Source organism: Crocodylus porosus, unplaced genomic scaffold (genome assembly GCF_001723895.1).
Source record: "Crocodylus porosus isolate Cpor-Errol unplaced genomic scaffold, CroPor_comp1, whole genome shotgun sequence".
NCBI lineage: Eukaryota > Metazoa > Chordata > Crocodylia > Crocodylidae > Crocodylus > Crocodylus porosus.
Genome location: NW_017728950.1, coordinates 5,203,924 through 5,211,318, shown reverse-complemented (window position 1 = coordinate 5,211,318; position 7,395 = coordinate 5,203,924).

The window sequence follows — 7,395 nt, the reverse complement described above, 5'->3', positions numbered from 1 at the left end:
GCACAACCCCCCCACGCCCCTTGCCCCCCACAGACATATTAGCCAGATGCTGCTCTCCAAACTGCACTCCTGGCCATGTGCATGTTGCAGCTGTGCAAATGCACACAGCATTTATCAGCAACGTTACTGGCCACCTCAGCCAAAGAAGGCCAATTGCCAATAATGTCAATTTCCTATTTATCAGTGCCGATATGATATAGAGCAATGTTTTGGTGCACCTCTATTTAATGAAACATTTGAAATATGTTGTTCAGTTTTTTAGATATCTCTTTGTCCTGGGCAATGCTTCAGCCAGTGGTCCTTGGTAAACAAAGGGGACAAGATAAAACTCAAGATATGTTAAAGCTTGTTTTATCTATACTACTTTTTTCTTTATGTCCTGCTCATGATGGGTTATGATTCTAAAAACAAGGAGAGAGGAGTTTCCTTGTTGAGGGGAAAAATGTATTTTGTAAACCACAAACTGACCTTGTCATTGTAACTGCTAGGCATTATTCTGAGAATATATTCAACTCTGGATATGATCTATCCAATAATGTTTGAAGTAAGGAAATGCCCACTCTATCTAACTGCTGTGGTCTATCTTATGAGAAATTTTAAATTGGAGCTCAAAACCCAAGGTACCCTCGCCTCCCCCACTTTTCCCCCCACAAAACCCCCAAACAAACAAACAAAAAAACCCCAAACCAGGAATAAGGCATGTAGTTGTCCTGATAACATTAAAATACATACTACTGTCATCTGGAAGGTGAGCAAATCTTATGTTGTCCTTTCTGATGAATGCAATTGAAGCCAAAACAGTGCTGTGCCAGCTCACATTCTCAAAGTGTTGAAAATGGATGTGTAGTAGGGACAACATTTTATATCACCAGAAAATAGCAGTTTTACCCGTTCTCTGATGGCCACATTTTAATTTATGGCTTCTAATTGCCCCTACTTCTAATCACTTCTAATTACTACAGCTAGCAATGACCATAAGATTTATGTCTTGACTGCTATATCACAATGGTACTTCCTTCCATAATCTGATAGTTCTGGGGCCAAGTGGGGCAGAGGGCATGAAAACCATTGTGCTTTGACTCTATATGAGAGGCATTTTAGAAGGATGCGTTTGTCTAAGAGCTGGGCCAGTTGACAAAACTGACTGAATGAAGTTAGAAGGATCAGTAAGGATAGCTACAAAAAATGTTAGTGTATGTATCTCTGTATAACTTAGAGAAAAAATAGATGTGACTGGGGGAATGTGGGTTTTATTCATTTTTTCCCATAGTATGTTGAGAATTGGTTATTCTGAACAAATATCAACATTGGAAGGAAAACCTTAATAGCTTTGTCTCTCAAAGGAGTCCACTATATTTGACTGCTTCTATTGCCATAGCATTTTCTGTATACGGTACCCAACTTGAAGTAATTTTATTAACCAGTGTCATTATTGTTTGTTTACTTATGGAACATTTTGTTGGAAAAGGGTCAAAATATAGCACAGTAAGTTAAACTTTTGCCAGAAACCCTTAATAAATCCAGCATTTTTTTTAATATGATGAAAGCTTATAATCTATAGAAAATGCAGTTGCTCTTTAACAGGAAAAAGCAAACTCTGTCTACATTTATACTTGCACACATATAGCAAGAGGAATTTAAACACATGTGCAAATAGCACAAAGAGCAAGCAGGGTTTATGCTATTCCTCTACAAACTCTAGGAGGATCCTATGACCCCAGCTGACTTCCTGCCCTTTGGGCAGGGGGCTGGACTTGATGATCTCCTGAGGTCCCTTCCAGCCCTGATGTCTATGAAATCTATGAAATCTTTTTAATGGTAGCTCTGCTCCTTGTTCACTATAGTCACATAGTGCATTATTAGTCAGATGTTCTATAGAAACTAGTTCAACTGTTAAATATGATCTGGTGGTTTACAACTTCTAAGAAAGGTGATATAGACTATGGGAATATGGTCTAGTCAGTCCCATATTATGCTTGACTGCACTTGATCACTTGCTGGGTAGTAAAGATTTTAGTAAAATAATAATAAAAAAGAAACTGTCTGGACTTAAACATATTTACATGGTGAAAAAGAGGAGATAGTTTTCTAATTTCCTGTTCCAAACCTGAACATGCAAGCTTTAGATTTGTAAAACTGTAATTCTCTTGGCTTCAGGTTACCAGCCTACCAGCTAATAAATTATTGATTTTTTTTTTATGACTTTCGTTCAAGGCTGTATGTAATTTTATTATTTTATATATCAACTACAGATTATTTCTTTACTTTGTATTCCTGAGTACTGTACTGTGAATTTTGAAACACTCTCTCAATTTAACATCTTGTGCATCTAGACTGATTCTTTTTTTCTTTTGTTATACAGTGCATCAGACTATCTTGTAAAGGTCAAGAGTCATATAATGTTAATGAAAGAGGTGTTTTGAGAATAGCTGATTCATTCTGTTCTTACTAAGGTCTGTTACTACAAAACCCAAAGTCTCCTAAGTGCTAGGCCTATCTTTAACCTTTGGGGGGCTTATTAGCTCTGAGACTCAAAAATGAACACATTATTAGATGATTATAGTGTAAAACACCATTTTATTACTACCTGCAAAGTATAAGCTTTCAAAATACATTTCCAGGGATTTTGAGTAGGTGTACCTTAGTTATTGTGTTCTTATCTGGTGGCCAAAATCAAGGAAGGATTTGAAGAAGGATATATATTACAGGGTGCAGAGAAGAGCCACAAAACTGATTAAGGTATTGACCAACTTCCCTTACCATAAAAAATCTCAGGTGCTACAGTCCAGTTAGCTTATTAAGGAGCAGGTTATTGGGTGATTTGATTAGTTTGTAGGTGTCAACAGTGGAATGGAAATTTAATAATAGAGGCCTCTTCTGTCTGGCAATGATCTAATGGCTTGAAACCGAAGCTAGATAAATTCAGGCTTGAAATAAAAGGGAAAATTTCAGAAGTAATGTTGTTTATTTGTAGGAATAAATGTTCAAAGACTTCAGTGGATCCTCCACTGAGAAATTTTAAAGTCAAGATTGGGTGGTTTCTTGAAAGCATGTTCTCTGCTTCAAACAGGATTCAGTTCAGGGTAGTCCCATTGGGCCTGCTGCACAGCAGGTCAGACAAGATGATCACAATGGTAAAATGGTTTCTTCTGGCTTTATAATCTATGAAGAAGACCACCACTATTTAAAGAGATAATTTAACATGCCTGTGTTCTTTTAGCATTTCTGGACTTGGTTAAGGTGTGGCAGATTATATACTAAATTTACAAGACTTATAGTGTTAAACTTGGCATTTTCAAATAATTTCTGTACAGACTGAATGACAACAAGAGGAGATGTGTCCATACTCTGAACTGTGGATGTGTGTGCATGTGTGTTGGGGGGGGGGGAGTGAACAGGGTCTGTTGACTCCAGTATATTGAGCAATGTAATCTTTTTTTAAATGTAATTAGCAAGTCAATGTCAGCAACCTGAGAGTGCAAAATGTGAATTGTATGAACCCAGGAGAACCACTTTTCCAGTAGGCACTTGTTAAAGGTGAGTTTCTATTTTTAAGCATCTTTACTGCTGTCAACTTTTGGTTATAAGGCAGGAACTGATGGGGCTGGAAACTTCTGTAACTGTCATGTAGGGTAATGAATGTTCTTTGAATTGTGCCCATCTGGTGAGAGGATAACATGGAGGGGCAAAGCTGCTTCTTGAAGCTAATTTTAGGATTGACTGTGATGGACATAGTGCTACTGGTTGTTGTAACTGAAGTCCCTACTCTAAGGTACTGGTTCCATAGTCCTACACATCCCTTCTTATCCTAGGCTGCTTGGAAGAGCAGACAGCACCCTTCTATTTTATTTTTATTTTTTTAAAGTTATCTGGTGGGGCCCAAAGTCCCAGTGTATGCATATATAAATCCTTAAGTAATATCCCACCAGCTTCCTTCTGTTTGTACCCACTGCATTTTGTTGTTGTGGCAGTCAGGAATTGCAAATTCAGGATTGCTGATGGCATAATCAGCAGAGGTTTTTCTTTGAAGAGTTTGCACTTTTGGAATAGATACTGTACTATGCTGCCGCATGTTTCTGGTATCCCACAGGGTTGGGCATAAGACGTTGTTGTTTACATTATTTTGGAAATATTTGCTTTGTTGTTCAAACTTTCTGTGCAAGCACAGAAAAGATCTCCTTGTCCAAGACTCTCAGCATTTTTTCTTCTTTTGACATTTGCATTTGTTGCTTTTTTTTTAAAATACACTGCCAAAAATAACCCAAAGTCTTCATGTTTGTGCTTTTAAATATGATTATTACAAACTAAAAAAAACTGAAAGTTGTTTCAAAGAAGAAAAGCCAGTGTGTGCCAGTATAGGCTGGGGACTGACTGGCTAAGCAGAAAAGGACCTGGGGGTTACAGTGGACAATAACCTGAATATGAGCCAACAGTGTGTCCTTGCTGCAAAGAAGGCTAATACAATACTGGGCTGTATTAATAGGAGCATTGCCAGCAGATCAAGGGATGTGATTATTTCTTCATATTCGGCACTAGTGAAGCCAAACCTAGAGTACTGTGTCCAGTTTTGGGTCCCTCACTACAGAAAGGATGTGGACAAGTTGGAAAGAGACTAATGGAGGGCAACAAAAATGGTTGAAGGGCTGGGGCCTATGACTTACAAGGAAAGAGAGGCTATGGGAACTGGGCTTATTTAGTCCAGCAGAGAAGACTGAGAGGGCATTTAATAGCAGCCTTTAATTACCTGAAAGGTGATTCCAAAGACAATGGAGTTGGACTGTTTTCATGGTGGCAGATGACGTAACAAGGAGCAATCGTCTCAAGTTGCAGTGGTTCTTACTGGGTGCCACCACAACCAGGAAAATTATGGAAGGAAGCCTTGAGTTTAAAAGGTTGAGAACAAAAGACCTAGAGATATTTATGATGAATTAGAAACTATTGTCTATGGCAGTGAGTTTTTAGTATTCAGCCTTTGGCTAATTCTGCTTCCACTGATTTCTACGGGAAACACTGGGCCGAGGCTATATGCTTTTGGAAGTCCATTAAAAAAATGTATAAATATTGGTTCTAGCACTATGGCAGCATGCAATTTTCAAACCATATGCAGTTTTTCAAAATACGAGCCCTAATATATGGCTTAAAGAAATGCATGCACACATTTGTAGGCAGCTACAGGTGCAAAAACCACCTCTGTTTTGTGATGTGCCACAAAGTAGCCTCACATGGTTCATCCCCGAGTGCCGCTTTATTCCCCTTTCCCTGCCTAATCTGCTGCAGTTTTCTGCCCTGCACTCCCTGCCTGAATTCCTCCTCTGTCTTCTGCTTCCTGCCCTAACTGCTGCTGTATTCCCTGTCTGCTCCCTGATCTGCCATGGGCCACACACACAGGCTGTCTGTGTCACTGGTGGCACTCATGCTGCAGATTGGCTACCCCTGTTTTAGAAATTTTTTCCATCAAGATATGTCTTTCTGTACCTTATCCATAGAAGAGTGCAGTGCTCACTCTCACACTAGCCATATATTAAAAGGAAAAGTAGGTAAATTTCACCCTGAAATACAATTGCTAACAGCTGTTTGATTCCCATATATGTATATGCTGTATTTTTAATAATATATTAATTTTAAGCCTTTGTAATTTGTGCTTTGTTTTAATAGCAGTGGGTTATTATGCATCTCCTAATTTTGCTTTTGATCCAGTCTTAGGCATCGGTAATAATTTTCAGCCAAATGAATCCTTTGCATTATTATCATTTATCCATAAAAGACTATTTTCAACAGTTCGAAAGGACAAGGACTACAAGTACATACAGGGATCAAATTCATCCCTCATGTCATTTTGCTGAGATGGGGATGTCTTTGGCTCATTGTTCTGTAAAGTTTTTAAGGTAAGCCCACTCAGAAGAACATGTCAGTTTTTCTTCCCGATTTGATTTTGTGACCTTTTGTGTAGGAAAAAAGCTATTCAAGAAAGAAGGGTCTTTTGTGAAATTATTGATAATGTATTTTCAAGGAGTGCAATACTGCAGTTTCAGGGTGGATTTTGCGTTGGCATCAGGAAGGTATTTCTGAAGAATTATCAACCTGTAGGAATAAAGAAGCTGAGAGAGAACTGGGTTTGCCTACGTTTTGGTACATTCTATTCAACCAGGGTATCATAAAAGATCTGGAAAAACAGTTATTTCTTGAGGATTTTTGAGGGGATATAAGGCAAGTTGGGCTGAAGTGATAATGCAGCAGGAGATAATTTTCTCAGGTTACTAATAAAAAAAGTTAAATTTTATTGTGTTAAGTATTATAGGAGAGAGATCCACCAAATGATCTTGAGGCGAATGATAATACAATAAAGTACTAAATGCACAAAAACATTGTTCTCTGTTGGACTGCCAGGCTAGAATTTCCCATTCAGCTATTCTTGGTACTAACAAAGATATGGGCTGCAAAACATTAGGAAGTTGAGACAGCCAGTTTTATTTCCTTTAGATATCTTATGATACCTTGATTATGTAGATGTGTAGGAAAATTGTGATTTAGCTCAGGTACGTATTGTGACCTTCCAAACTGATAGACAAACCATACACAATCATTTACAAAGAATGACTCTGCTTTACTCTTTTTATTTTACTTCTGAACAATAACGGACATATATATGAATAAATCTCACACCAAACCACCAGTCTGCTGTGCTTTCCCCCTAACTGCAGCATATGTCTCTTCTTCATCATTTCTCTCTGATAGTCTAGCACAGGGGCAGGCAAATATGGCCTGTGAGCCAAATCCGGCCCAACAGGCCATTCTATCTGGTCCGCAGGGCCCCTAAAAAGTTTAGAAAATTGTTATCTACCAGTGGCTGCCTGTCTAAGATGCCAGCAGCAGCAAGACCTAGGAGAAGGTGGCAAGAGGAGCTGGTGGCAGGACCCAGCATGGGCAGCAGCAAGGCTTGCCTGGCTCCACCCCACCCCCAGCCCCAAACTGGAAGTCTCTGCCTAGCAGGCGCTTCTGAGCTGGAGACCCTGGGGCTGTTCCCTGACTCTCCCTCCCTCCATCCAGGAGTGCAAACTCCGCTAAGAAGGTGGGGGGGCGGGGGCGGGGGAGTGGTGGTGGTGGGTGGGAAGGTGAGGAAATGGCGCTGGCAGCGGCAGCAGGTTGTGAGGGTGGGAAATGGCAGTGAGAGGGCAGATAGGAGTGCAGCGACAGCTGGGCAGTAGCATGGGGCCCATACCATTGCCCCAGGGCCAGGGCCAGCAGGGGCCCAAGGCAGGGCAGCAGGAGTGCAGAGCCTGAGTTGGCAGGGGTTCAATGGAGCCAGGCCAGGCTGCTCCAGCTATTGAAAGGGCCTGCTTCAGCCATATGAGACCCTCTCATCCCTGCTACCCATCTATCATTAAATTGCTGCCA